The sequence below is a fragment of the Falco punctatus genome (genome assembly GCF_963210335.1).
Source record: "Falco punctatus genome assembly, chromosome: 12".
In the NCBI taxonomy this organism is placed as follows: Eukaryota; Metazoa; Chordata; class Aves; order Falconiformes; family Falconidae; genus Falco; species Falco punctatus.
Window position 1 is genome coordinate 27670521 of NC_137592.1, and position 15252 is coordinate 27685772.

Here is a 15252-nt window from a genome sequence, read left to right on the forward strand (position 1 = left end):
CCCTCAAGGTAAATATATTCTTCCTAATATTCAGAAGGAACCCCCTGTGCTGCAGTTTGTGCCTGTTGCCCCTTGTCCTGTCGCTGGGCACTGCTGAAGAGAGCCTGGTCCCATCCCCTTGACACCAACCCTTAGGACACTTGTATGCATTGATAAGGCTCCCTCTCAGTGTTTTCTTCTCCAGGCTAAAGAAAATACAAATTGGCTTCTGATCTTCCTAGCAGCAGAACAAATCAGCAACCTCCCCATAAGCGATTAGTTACTCCAATGGAAAATTACCATTAAGCCAATTCCTAAGATGGGAAATAGTAGCTAATTACACACTACTGATGCGAAAGAGGGTGATCTCACATACCTGTATGTTGCTTCTAGCAATTGTAGAAAACAGGGCTGGAAAGACCCCCAAGAGGTCCTCTGCGATGTTTCTGGATCATTGATATGTGATTCTGTGATTTCCCACAGAAGCTCATACCACTCACCATGGATGTGGGAAATGGATTATTCCCACCATCTTTGCAGCTGCTCTCTGCATCGCAACTGAAGACTGTTATGATGTCTTCCTTCAGTCTTCTCCAGAGCAACATTCCCAGTTCCTTCAGTATTTTCTTATATGCCATTTTTTTTTCAGATCTTTGATCATTGTCTTTACCTTCTTCTAAGCTCTCACCAGTTGGTTTAGATCTGTTTGAACTATGGAGCAAGAAGCTGAACACAGAAACTTGAAAGAAAAATGCCAGTGTTCCCTACTAGGTACAGCTGCCTTTGTAGGGACACGGTCCTAGGCATGTGTCTGGAAGACAGCATCATAGGTCTTCTGATCTAAGTGTCTTTCTTTTCAGCCTCTGTCGTATCTCTATCACCTTTGGCTGTTACATTAATATCCACCTAAGATAATTATTCTGGGGTCATTGTAAGCTCTCATTTCTTGGTCTTCAGGTGCAATTTTTGTCAATAATTCTAAAATAGAAGAGTTCCTGCACTCAGAGAATCTAAACTGCCCTGAGACAATTTTGGCTGAATTCTCTTGGTATTTAGAGTGGCCCTGCTCGCCGCTGGAAAGTTTGCTGCTAGCTTTGTTTATCAGAGACTGCAATAATTAATTTCCTATTACTTTCCTGTGATGATGGATTAACCTATTTAAGGATCTGAGGTAAGACTCCAGCTGTGAAGAGAAAGGCAGAACCACAGTGGGCATTACCATTGCAGCCACCAAGGAAGTCTGAGAGCCTGCTACCTGCTTAGAGAGTCCATGAGTGGGGATTTCCAAGCACATCTGAAAACCAAGGCTTCACGCCGTGCTCAGTTGCCTAGAATTACAGGTTGGAAAATCAAAGGCTGTACATAGCCATGAGTAAAATAGAAGTGCATAACAGAAGGAATCCTTGACCAATGTACAGTATTTGTAGAAATAATCTGCAATCCCATTCAAACTGCAGGAGAAAACCAAATCACATTATAGTGATTATGCTTATGTCTTGCATAAATGTCTTGCTCTCTATAAAGTTTGACTCTGATGAGAAAGAAAGCTGTGGGAGGAATGATTATGTGCTTATTTTCATAGAAATGATCCACCAGTTTCTGATGAAAGTAACGCAGAAGCATGCTTGAAAGATACTAGCTCTGACATCAGCTCGCTACACTAATTTCCTTCTACAAATACAAAGGTCTTGAGGTAAACCTGAAAGTGCTTTAATCTCTTAGGAAAATTAACAAACTCAATTGTGGAATGGCAAGTTTGATACTGGAAACTCAACAAGCTACAGAATGGCATTCTTTTGTGGCAGCATTTGGGTTTATGTCTTGTTTGGGCTGCAGTTACTGAAGAATCTGATCCATCGCAGCAAGGCGGGTATGTCATCCTCTGCGAAGCAGCCTGGCATGCATTCACTGTGACAGAGAAGCCAGCAAGCTGCTGATTCACATTCTTCACTCCCTCCTCACAGTCTAAAACACATAATAGTAAAAAAAAACCAATCCAAGCCCCGAAACTAAACAAAACAAAACATGGATGTAGTTCTACATTTAACTTAAATAAGGATTTGCTTAAAACCTTACAAGCTGTCATATCCAGCAGCACTAAAAAGCCTAAAGCAGAAAACACATAAAAAAGAAATTGTAACTCAGATCCAGATACAAAAGGATGCCATTGCGCATGTGCAGTTCACTAACACTTATTCAAATAAATTCTGAAACCGCTGCCCCACATTCTGCTGTGGATCCCAGCACAAAGAGTAAAAAGGTTACTTCATATATATCTCAACAATCTCATCTAGTTGGGCTTGAAGAGAATAAGATATTTTCTAGGTATCTTGGACAGAATATAAAAAATGTAAGTCCATGCAGGGTCATTAGGCATCTTGGAAAATTTTAACTTTTTCCCTCTTCATCTTTAATGTTTTGTCTAGAGTAAATAATGAAGATCTCATCCTCCCTAGTGCTGAGATCTTGATCTGCTCCTAGATAATGCCCTGCAGATCTGCTTGACTACGAGATAAGTCTCCAGCTTTTTGTAGAGTGTATCACTGTTCCCGCTGCTATGAGGATACTCACTGTGTACGTGAATCTTTTTCTGTGTTGTAGGCCCAGTACTCAGACCATTTATTTCCTTTCAAAATCTGTATGGCTGAATTATATGTCACAGAACAAATTTTTATATTTAAATAGAGTAAACAGGGAATTGCACAGTGGTATGGTGAAATGAATTAGTTTTTATAACAGGAATGTTGTTTGCAACAACCATTTCAATAGAAAGATAACTGGATGAGCTTGTATGTTATTAATTCCTTTTCACTGCAGCAAAGCCTAGTGTACCAATTGATAATGTATTTTACTTTGCCTTTATATAATGAGCTTGAATTTTCTTCAGTCGAATCCCTAAACAGCAGGATAGCTCAGTTCAGCTGAACTAGACATGCTGAGTCATAACAATTCAAAAGCTGAGCAGGCAGAAATCTGATTATGCCCTGGCCCTTGCCATAGATGAAGTCTCTCTGGGCAAAGGTTGGCGGATATGACTAAATGACGGTGGAAATCTTATCCATTCAGGTCCTGCTAGCTAGTTAGTGCTCTAGGGAACAAGTAATGGTCCCAAATACCAGTTTTCGCATGGCCCCTTGCAATTTCAAAGTAATTAGATGTAATCTGAACAGGTATCCTTTTTACATCATGTCATCACACAGATTAAGCCTGCTTTATCCGAGAAATTTTCAGCCAAGAAAAATTATACACTTAAAACTGTCAAATTAATTTGGCTGCATCTTCAAAGACCACATAGCTAACATGCAAGGCAAATTACATCAGTGGAGCAGTTCACTGTAAACCAAACACTTCAAAGTGTTTGTGCCTCCTTGTGGGCGTTCAACAGGTGAGATCAAGCTCATTTGCGGAAATCCTCTCTCCTCTCTCTTCGACATTGATCACCAGACCTGGCATGCAACCCGACAATTATAGCAAGACTGATGTACTCTCAGTGGCTTCCTTGTGGTCTGGACACTTCTATAAGCAAAACCCTGAGAAAAAGAATCACTGACCTTGAAAAAATTCAGACCCTGGGGTTGACATGTGTGGAAGATGTGGAGTAAGAGGCAGCTTTGAACAGTCTGGGAATAATACTGAGTAAAGCACCCTCTGAATTACTCTTTATTATGTTGGCCTGCTCAAGAAGACACACTTGTTTCTAAAGGTCAAAGTCTCAGGTGACATCCCTCAGCCCAGGATCCAGGATGCTGCCTCTGTCACACAGAAGAGCACAGTGGGGCACCAGCAGCTATGGAGAGTGCCCTGGTGTACTGGGAGAGGTCTGTACAGTACATCTCTGCAGGCTTGCGTAAGGACAGGAGTGATCCCAATTTACTCACATTCCAAGCTCAGACAGAGACATGGTGTTACCTCTCAGCAGAATTTAATAATACAGGCCTATTTCATTAACCCAGGCTTCCAGACAGGTCTAACACTGCACAAGTTATCTCATACCCCACCCACGTCAGAACAAGTAGATACACTCTGGCCACATCAAATGTGAGGAAAATGCTGACTCCCTCTGAACAGGGACCTTTAGCCAACCCACTTATTTACCACAGAAACTAATGGTAGTTTCATGGGTGTATGGGATTTCACTAGGAGTCTGACTCAAGAAGTAGCCAAGAATGGCTCTTCACTTGGACAGGTAATGATAAAAGGTCATTACAAAATGATATAAACATCTTCAGGAGAGGAGCTGAAGGTGTTGCTTACTAACTTTGCCTGCACAGGCATATGGAAACAGTAGAGTATTAGCAAGATCATCACTCAAACCTAATGGTTTCATGAAGCTCAGTGCAAAAGAGTGATTTTTGTGACTGAAATTTTAGATGACACAGAACGGAAGGATGTGAGCAGGAAAAGAGAAACATAAGATAAAAAAATTCTTCCCACTTAGCTGTCCCCTCAGATTCCTCTCTGTTTAACCTTAATTAGTTTATTCATTTCTCTGGGGTTGGTTAGTCTGGAGAAGAGGATACTCAGGGGGGATCTTACTGCTCTCTACAGCTACCTGAAAGGAGATTGTAGGCAGGTCAGGGTCAGTCTCTTCTCCCAGATAACAAGCAACAGGACAACAGGAACCAGCCTCAGGTTGTGCCAGGGCAGGTTTAGATTGGATATTAGGAAAAAATTCTTCACTGAAAGGTTTGTCAAGCATTGGAACAGGCTGACCAGGGAGGTGGTGGCTTCACCATCCCTGGAGATGTTTAAAACATATGTAGATGTGGCACGTAGGGACATGGTTTAGTGGTGGTCTTGGCAGTCCTGGGCTAACAGTTGGACTTGATGGTCTTTTCTGACCTAAATGATTCTATGATTCTGTGATTCATGGGTACCTTGGGACACGTAAGGATAGAGGACAGATTTGGAAACTGATCAATCTACCCTTGGGGATCATCCAAACATCCTGATGTGGTCTGCTGAAAGTCTGAGAAGGTGTTAAGATCCTTGAGAGAAAAGCAGGAAAACAACATTTTAAACGTGAAGTAGTTCATGGAAATTCAATGAGGAAAATATCCCAGCTCAGGAAACTGTATTTTCCAACACTCTAACATTTTCCTAAGATATCTATAATGTCTGGCATCACAGTACATAGATTGCTATGCCTCACTCCTAAAGGTCAGTGACCATTAATTAAAATTTCACTATACACCCATCTTTTGAGGGATGTCTCCTCAGCTTGCCATCTGGAAGGTTAATAATGGGCAGATTTGCAGGCTGTGCTGCAACACTCAGATCCGAAGATGAATTTCAAACACTTCTGATTGCAGCAGCTGTTCAGATCTGCATTTTGGGATGGTTTGCAGAGAAAGGGACCCTTCTGAAAGCCGGGGTTCGATGTCGAGGCTTTAACAGGGACTGATTCCAGCGTTAGGCATGTAAATAACAACCAAGGGTAACGTGAAGGGTAACAAGGCATTCTCTGCGGCCATCTGGGTGGAGAGAGAAACTGAGTCTCCCAGGTGGACACACCTGAGGCCGCTTTGACAAGCAAACAGCTTCAGCCAATATTTGCTGTCATCTTCCCTTACATGATGTTGAGCCTCAGGCTTGGAATTGAGGTACAAGTAATAACACAGGCAGGTTACGGCTTCTTTTTCCATATCAGAGAGAGACAGATTAGAAAATGCTTCCTGGACAATGAACTTCTGTAGCTTCTCTGAGATTCTCTTGAATGTTTGGGGGGAATTGCTGGTGATACATTCACAGCTATGACACTGGAAGTACATAATCCCTGGGATGGTGTTCATAAACAGGCTTAACCCAAACTCCTTCCATAGTCTAAGCTCTCTGTTTTCCAAAGAACATCCCACTTCATTATATCTTTTAGGATTAAATAACCAGTATTTGCTTGTGCCTGGCATTTGTAAAGGTCTCAGAACCAACAAAACCTGTGCTTTAATATTGGTGCATGGCTTTGCCTTCCTCTTATGACCTCAGCTAATTTAACCATTCTTTGCATCCAAGCCATGGCCTAAGAGGTGTAGAGGAACACAATGACGTATAACCCAGAGATACTGCTCATGCTCAGAAAATGTTGCATTCTGCACCCTATAACCCATGTAGGGCTGTAGTCTTTCACCACGCACAGATCGTCAGTCACTGAAGGGCAAAGAAACTTGATCGAGCTGACCTGTCCCATGTGCATGGAGTCTTGTTTCCTGCATGTTGTAGCCCGTATAATAGAAAAACAGCATCCAGGATTGTAGGCAGTGTTCTCCAGAAAGGAAAAAATTGCAGCTATAGAAAAGGCTGTTATTTGGTACAATATTCTGGCACCGCTTAACATTTTTGTCTAGTTCTGTTTGGGAGGACATCTTGGGATGGAGAATGTCTCACCTTATCAGTGATGGGCAGCAACTGCTGCATAGGGACAAGAGGTCTTTAGGTGATCAGCTGCACTGAGAATAATTTGAAGAAATGAGAGTTAATTAGTTCAGGGTAAACCAAGGAGGTATCTGATTAGCCAGAGCACTAAAAGCCAATTACTTCCAGAACACGGCTAAATGGCTTCACAGAGCTAAGAAAAGACAGCATCTGATAACTTTCCAACGCATGAGCTCTGATCACTAAAAATGACCTCCCCTTGCCCTCCTCCAGAAAATTTCGTTCTGGATGAGGGCAGATTTGAGAGGGGGTTTGCAATTATTTTTTTTTTAATAAAAAATTTCTGCAAGGGCTTGTGAGATACCCAGCTACTCAGGAGCAGGCTTTAATGTGGAGAAAAACTCATCACCGTGAAGCAGGATTTTTTGGACAACCACTGTTAGGAGCAAACTGACCTTCCTTGAAAAATCATGTTGTCCCTTCTTCAAGTGGGCTTTTCTCTCAGGCAATCTGGCCACCCTGGGAACAGCATCAGGTCACCCTTCTGCCAGCTGGTCCCCTCTTCTCTGACAAAAAGAAACTGTTCTATATATAACTAAGAACCTGATGATTTCCTTCCCATGGGTTGCACAATAAAATATCTAAGAATTCTGCTTGTGGCCTTAATCCATAGCAAAAACATTAAGTGCATTTCTGGACATTGAAACACATTCAATAGCTTGCATAATATTTATATAAAAACAAAATGATGCTCAAGGCAGGCAAAGCTAAGAATGTGAGCAAGAAGTGGACCATCTGTGGGCTGGTGTGTGGCTGCCTCTGTGGCTGCTAACACTCAATTCCAGCTGGACCTGTCAGCTCCTTTCTTGTAAGCATGCTGTCAATGCAAATTGACAGGAATCCCCAGGATTCGAGCCTCAGAACTTATTCCTTTATGCAACACTAATTGTTCACAACAGGACAGATATCGCAGGAGAGGATGTTTGACTAATTGCATATCAAATTGCACCCAAGCCAAAACCCAGTCACAGAAGAGGCAGTATGTAATTTCAGATAGGGTGAAATGGGATCATGTGAATGCATGAACTCAGCCACTTAGGTTCTGCTTAAAATCTCACTGTAAATATTCAGCAGAATTTGCAAGGCCATAAGCTGATGCTCTGCGTGAATGTGAATTGCATCCATAGCATGTATGGAACTGTGTCTTGTATAATTCATGAGAATAGCCACACGGGGTCATACCAAAGGTTCATTTAGCTCAGCATCCCATCTCTGAGTCTGAACAGTGAAAGATGTGTAGGAAAAGAGCATAAGACACAGGATAAGCATAGCAGGCTTCTTTCCCTGCTGTACCCTCTACTGACAGTCACTAGTTCAGGGATTTCTGGAGGCTGTTCCTGCTTCCCGAGCTTAATGGCCCATGAGAGTCCTTTCTTCCCTGATTCTGTCTAATTGCTTCTTTAGCCCATTCATACTTGTGATATCCAAAACATCCTGTGGCAAGGAGGTGTACAATTTAATTATGTATTGTGTGCAGATGTTCTTCCTTTCCCTTATTGTGATGAATAAGTTCATGTGTTGCCCTCTAATTCCAGTGTTATAGGAAAGAGTGAATAATCTTTCCTTACTATTTTTTGCAATTTTCACTTTCTCCCATAGATTGCTGTATATTATTTGGAGAAATTTAAACCTGGAACTAAATAATCTTAAATATTATGGTGTTAAGAGATCATATCTACGTGTTAACTTCCAGCCATGTCTTTCTAGTGGGCCTGTTCTGAATTCCAGGTACAAGAAATAGTCTATCTGTAGTGTTGAGGCTTTGCATACAAATTACAGCATGAACCCGTCTCCAGCATTATTATCCACTGGGCTACTGGGATTTAGAAACTCTTTGTATCTTGTGTGGTTACTATAGCCATTCTCAAAGCCTGTTATTTCTATGCTTTGTACCAGAAATGCAAGTATAAGGCTATGCTTTGGGTTTTCTTCAAAGGTACAGCATTTCAATGAAAATCTCTCCATGTTCAGACACAGAAGTTTCAGCAGGCTCCCAGATGCAAAGACGAAAAAGAATCCAAAAGCCTTGGATCTAACAGAAAAACAGCCCTGTCCCCCACTTTCTCCTTGTCTTCACATGTAACATTGTGGGAAATGCTGCTGTGAAGGTCTCCCTCTGCAACTGCTGCACCCATCATTGGCTTTTCCATCTTATCCAAAGTCTTACATGCATCTAGTCTCATTTTATCCCACGTACCCATCTCCTAGTAATGTACCAGATGCATCATCCTGATTACTTGCCATGGGCAACAGTAATTTTTTCTTTCTCATGGGGAAGCTGTATTCATACATCAATTTTCCAGCTTTATGCCAGAGACTCTCTCCCTTGCTTGTTTTCAAAGCCCCTCATGCAAAATGCACAAGGAAAGGACAGAAGGCCAGAGCACCTGTGTTTTGTATTCACTCAGCACTAGCTTGAGCAGCTGTCCAAAAGCACAAGCCTGGAGTTTTGAGGTCCCCAGCACTCAGCACCCTCACAGTTCTGTTACTGTTACATAATTTTTCCTCTTGCCATGTCTGAATTTGTCTGTAAGTTCTCAAAGGCAGAAAAGGAGTGATATTTACAGTTCTTCATTTATTGACAGTGTCTGAGACAATTAACAAGTAACTGCACCCTGACAGTGGCTCACTTCAAGCGTGGAGCATTACCATTTTCATCAAGGGGAAAGAACCTAGTGCAGTTCCCCAGACTGCAGGTTTTTTAAGTTCCTTTTTAAAATGATATTTCTGCAGGCAACAGAACATTTAGTTGAGTCATTCTGTGCAAACTGACCGAAATCTTCCTGTTGCAGCTCTGTGCAATCAATAGGGGGTGCATCATGTGAGGGAAGTATTTATCCTGCCCAGTGTGGAAGTTTGGTTTATACCATAGCCCCGATCGAGGGGATTCTGAAGAAAGACCCCGACAATCAGTGTGCAGGGATGACAACCCCAGGGGAAAGCAAGCTGCAGGTGGCAGTAGCTGCATAAGGACCTTTAGCCTTTACTGCTTTAGCCTTTACTGGCCACCATGCCCTGCCTACATTTTACCCTCCCTCTGACCTCACGCTTTGCTCCCAGCATATGCCAGCCCTTAGCACAAGCTGTATTGTAACCAAAATCTGAGCATGAGCTGAGCAAACACCTCCAGAGGACCCTTCCAACTTCCACCCTCCTGTGTACCTCTGTGCTTTGGTTTCATTCCTAAAGCACTTCAACATAGCCCTGATGCCCGCTGGAAAGGATGCTGGGACAAGGGACAATCCCAAACTCCTCCCCAAGGATTCATCACAAAACAACAGCTCCCCACTTCAGAATATCCTATGGCAGACACAGTCAGAAGAGAGAAAAGATCGTTTTATTGTAAACATCAGCTACAGGGGCCCAGGAGTCACAGCGGTTCAGCTGGTGAAAATGAGTTGGCACCTGCAATGACAGAGTCAGAAAGCTCTGATAAATCCATAAAGGCAAGAAAAGACTGGATTTTCATCCTCTCTGGGGAACACCATTTACGAGGAATTCTTCATGGCCCAGAAGAGCTTTTTTTCTCTTCCCCCTCTTCTCCACATGGTTCTCACTCTTCTCTCCCCGGGCTTGTTTTTGCTTTCAACTTCTCTTTTTCTCCTTGTCCTGGGGAAAACCTGCAAACCTTTCCATCCCACAGTGGTATTATATATTAGGGAGAGCCACGATCCACTGCAGTCAGTTCTGATTTTAACCAAAGCAAGCTCATTTTACCTTCCATGCCCTGAAGGGCAGGCCAGTTCTGCTGGGCATCCCAGGGAGTCTGCTGTGCTCTCGGGGGTGATTGGAGGCAAAGCTGGAGGGGCCTGCAACAGAAATGTCCCTTAGCAGGTGGCAAGAGATGACCTGGAATGGTAAGCAACTGTTTGCAAAATTGCTATCCAGAGGATATCCCTTTGGCTGGGTTGCATCAGCCACATTTTGCAGTTTCCCCTGCCTGCCCAGAATAGACTTGGTGAAGCTCTGACGAAGTAGGACCTGAGCAAAACCCCTCTGAAGTTGACAGCTCCTCCCCTCTGTCTTTTTGTAGGTGTTTTGCAGGCATTTTGTTTGATGAAGCATATGCCTAGTGCCTCTGAGAAACAAGCAGGCCAGTTTTCCTTACTCTGTATCCTCCTGGGGGGTGGAGGAATAACCCAAACACACACCAGTTTTAGTGCTAGAAATAGGCACAGCAGTGACTTGGCCTCACCGGAGACTCCCCTCCTACACCAGACACACTCTCACAGTGCCTGGGCAGCTGACATACCTCTCCCATTTCAGATTCCACCACCCTCTCTCCCCCAGCTTCTTTGGGGACACCAAGCAGAGAAGGGAGTGTGAGCAGCAAGGCTCCTCCCTAGTGCTCGGTGTCTGCTGCGACTGCAGGGACACTTTGCTTTTCCAAAGGCAGATCTAGAAGTCAAAAGCATGTGCAGCAAAGTGACTTCTTGGAAGTAAACAGCTAAAGCAAAACCCACCTGAAGCCCCACACCACTTATGTCTTCAGCTCTCCGATAGCCTGTCTGTAGGCTCAGCTCATCCTGCCTAGACAACCATTCCTGCCTTGAGGGCCAGTGGCCAAACAGGCCATGGGGCAAATGGGCTGAGAGGACCATGCTTGATGCCCAGCCCCACCAGAAACAATGCTGACCCCAGCCTGTGGCAACCCTCAGTCCCTCCTCTCACCTCTGGATTTTTCCAGGCAGGCTGATGACTTCTTGGCTGGCAACCTGGAAAGGTCAGTTGTCTCCTCCCCAAAGAGCTCCCTGCGATTCTCCATCATGAACTCCACCAGCATGTTTCCCTGCACATATCAAACCCTTGGTCTCAGCCCTGCTGCCTGAAAATGGACCCAGCAGCCTCTCCCACTGCTCAGCCTCGCGTCCCTCAGAAGGTTGTGGGGCTGCTCGTACAGGCAGCCACCCCACCAGCATCTGCTCAAGGCATCCGGGGCCCTCTGAGCAGCCAAGCTCTGACGGGCCGGGAAAGCTGCTCAGGACACGTACCTTCCCGGTCTGCTCCGGCAAGGCCTCCAGCGGGAGCAGGGCCTCGCTGGGTGGGCTCTGCAGGCTGGGCCCAGCACGGACAGCCAGGTCGCTGCAGCTCATTCTGCTGGTGGCCGCGTTGTGGCTGATGGGCTGGAGGCAGGACAGCAGCTGCTTCAGGAGGAGGAGACTGGCCACAGGCAACTTCTCAGCAGCGCTGAGGGAACAGGAACACAAGGTTAATAAAGTGGACGCTGCCCACAGCCATCCCCCAGGCCTGAGGCGGGTGGCAGCCAGCGGCCATGTTGGGCGGCTTCTCAGCCGGCGGTCAGGGCCCCGCTCAGCAGGCAGGCTGCTGCCCGCGCTTACGCCTTCAGCTCTGAGCCAGGTCCCAGGGGCTGGTGTCAGGGCAGCCCTGCCGCTGGGGGAGAGGCAGATGGGCTCTGAGGGCCTTACTGCAACTTGGTGACCAGCAGTTCCTCGTGGAGGAGGAGAAGGCACCTCTCACTCCTCCTGCAGCCCCAGGTCGGCTGCACGTCTGTGCGGTGGACGTGAGCAATGCTGCTGCTGTGGGCCCGGCCGTCCCTGTGTGTCCCTGAGCCCTGGGGGGAGCCCACCCAGAGCTGCACAGAAGCTGGCCAGGGCCATCCCACCTGGGACAGGAGGACCCTCGCTGTGCACCAGGGAGATGGGCCAGCCGGCAGCGGCGAGGGAGAGAAGAGGGGTGCTGGTGCTGGGGTAGCGCTGCTTGGCCGGAGCCTGTCTTGACCCAGCTGTCTCTGGTGGCTGTTGGCTCCAACTGCCCAACATTCTGACCCCAAGGGAATGTGGGCGTGGCTCGGAGGGGCACTGGGCTGGGGGTTCTCTCCAGTCTGGCCGTGTCTGCCTTGCACTGGGGAGCCCAGAGCAGGACACAGCAGAGGGGAAGGCCCACCTCCCCCCACCAGCTGGCAATGCCCATTGCCTTGGGGCTCACTGGTGGTCCCTGGCCTCCCACTAGACCTGGTGCCACTGGTCACCACCCTCCAGGCCCAAGCTGCTCAACCAGCTTTCAGTCCTCATCCCTGTTTGCTCAGCCAGCCCATGCTTCTTCACCTTCTCCATGAGGCTCTTCTGGAAGACAGTGCAGAAAGCTTTCCTGAAGTCTAGGTGGAAAATGGCCACTGCACTCCCTTCATCTCCCAGGCCAGTCATTTCACCGTAGAGGGTTATTACGTTGGGCAAGCAGGGTTTCCCTTGCTGAATCCATGCCGACTCATGTCCTTCATGTTTCCAGGATATGCTATGGCATTCCCAGCACCTCAGTGAACATAAGATCCCCTTTTTTTATTGAATATAATCCTAAATTCATCGTACCTGGTCATATCTAAAACTGTTATGGAAATGCCTGTGTGCTTGGCCTTAATTTTGGGAGGGTTTTATTTCAAACCTCTCCAAGAATGTGACTGTGAATGCTACAGCAAACATATACAAGATGTGCGGGCTCTGTCCTCATTAGTCTAAGCAATGAGGCCAGGAGAAGCAGCAGATGCATGCAGAGTGGGCATTGCTGAACGACATGAAGTTAATTTGAGCTTGGATGAAGGGAGCCTTTGACTGGCAGCCAGCCCTACATACTAAAGGGCACTGATGTGAACCAGCATGTGCAAGCCCTTAGACACAGTGCATTGCATATTGCTGCAGTGTCCTTCATTGGAGTCTGATTCTGAAACACCACAAAAGGCCAAAGGCAACTGGAATGGAAATTTTACATCAACCTGTCATTGTAGCCACTTTAAACCTGAATTGACCCTGTGTTCGAGAGCATATTTGCTTAAGCCATGTTCACAGTGCCCACTGTGATGTTCATCCAGGGCTTTTTTTCCTTGCAGGATTGCTGTACTATCAGCCGTACTTTACAGAAGCAGGACAGAGATACAAGCAAAGACTTGCTCAAGATCAGAGTAGGCTGGTGTGGTGGAAATGGAAAAAGCACAGAAACAGTGTGGAAGAGGTGAGTCTGGTCTAAACAGGAGGGACTAGAATGGCAGTGATACTGCAAGTATTTGTACCAAGTCTGAAATGAAAACATAGCGTCAAGACTATTAACATTATCTCTTCTTTTTATTCTTAAAACTGGCAATGATGTGGATGAAAATAGAATTACTATGACCTTAAACATTGTGCCATACTACGGATACACTACAGCTGACATTTTCCTTAGGGATTTTTAACTTCTGATTATTATTTCTCCTTCTCAATTTATCTGCCATTTATTTATGGCACTACCCACTTCTGAGCAGCCAGAATGTCTCCTCTGAGCAATATTTCCAAAGTAAATTCCACTGAGGTTTAGGAGCACACCTCTTCCTTAATCTAGCCACAACTCCTCTCTTTATTACAAGAAGATCCAAATACAGTCACTATTTTCAGACAAGCTCATGAACCTGAAGGGGTTGCATGCAGCATTTTGTACAAAACTGTTAAAATAGACAGCCTCCTCCACCTGCACATTGTTTATCTTGGGGGTAGGTTGAAGTCACTCCTATACACAAGGCTCTGCAACATGCTGCAGTTCTCTCTGAAGGAGTACCCAAAGCTAACTAGCACTGTTGCACCTAACAGTCGGTTACACAGTGGGGAAAGAAAACCCATTTTTCTGAAAAGAACCAAAGATACAGGCATCAACTGTGAGATGCTTTGAGTCCCCCTGTGAGGCAGTACACCATGCCACTAGTGACAGTCCAAAGCAAACAGTGGTATATGTCTTACCCTCAGAACCTTTGTAAGACCACAGAGATTTGAATACAGACTCCAGATCCAAGCTGCAAGACTGAAACTGTCTCTTGCTTGCTTGGGTAGAACTGTCTCAGCTGAGGATGATATGGCAAAAATCCCATAAGAAAAAGATAAAAGTACATGAAAATTATGTGGCCCACGGAGGAAAACAATGAGAAAGGCCCCCTGTAATGCTACAAAGACCACTGTGCCGCTGCAGTGCCTGAAAAAAAACGTATGTTTGAAATTAATCCCTTGGCAAATGTATGGTTCTTGGTCAGTCCTACTGCACAGAAGACAGAGCATCAGCTTGGATCCTATAGTTCCTCAACACACTCTGTGAAAGAGCCATTTGGCAGATGTCCCAAATGTATGTTAGCAACTAGGGAGAAGAAGTCAGAGCTGAGGGTCACAGCGTATCTGTATTTCAGTTCTTTTCCTGATGCGGAAAGCCTGTGGGATTATGTGAACTAGAACACAAGCTAGAGCAGCTCCTAGCACCGTTTCAGTTTCCAATTTGGACAGTTCAGGCCTCCCGTGAACTCAAAAATCAATGTGATATAAGTGCTGAGAGTTTGTTGATTTGCGTAACTTCAGGGGCTTTGGTAAAAGCATGTTATCTTGAAAAATCTTTCCCCAGCCTTGAAGTAAAAGTAGTCTTTATTACAGCGTAGGCTTAGCCAACCATGCAATGCCTCTGTGGCTGTATCTCTTAACTAAGGCAATTCACAGAGGTGGAATAAGTGTAAAGTAACCTTGCCTGGAGAAAGTCAGACTTATTAAAAAGAAACCCACAAGCAAACACTTCCTTTTGCCAGTATGTGCTTGTCATGGGCCAAGCATGTGTCTCTCTATTATAATAGTCAGTATAAGACACAGTTTTCATACTTGGTTTATGCAATAATGATAGCAATTTAATTCTGATGGTAAATAACCATTTTCCCTCCTGTAAGCAGTCTTTGCACTCATCGACTGTTACACTGCCCTGTTCACATTCAACATAACCAGATTCCTTCCAGGGAGACACTACAACCTATTTCCTTCAAGTAGAGACTCAAGTCCTGCTACTATCAACCTTGAATTCATATCAAACATTTTAGGAACATATAATAGCAGT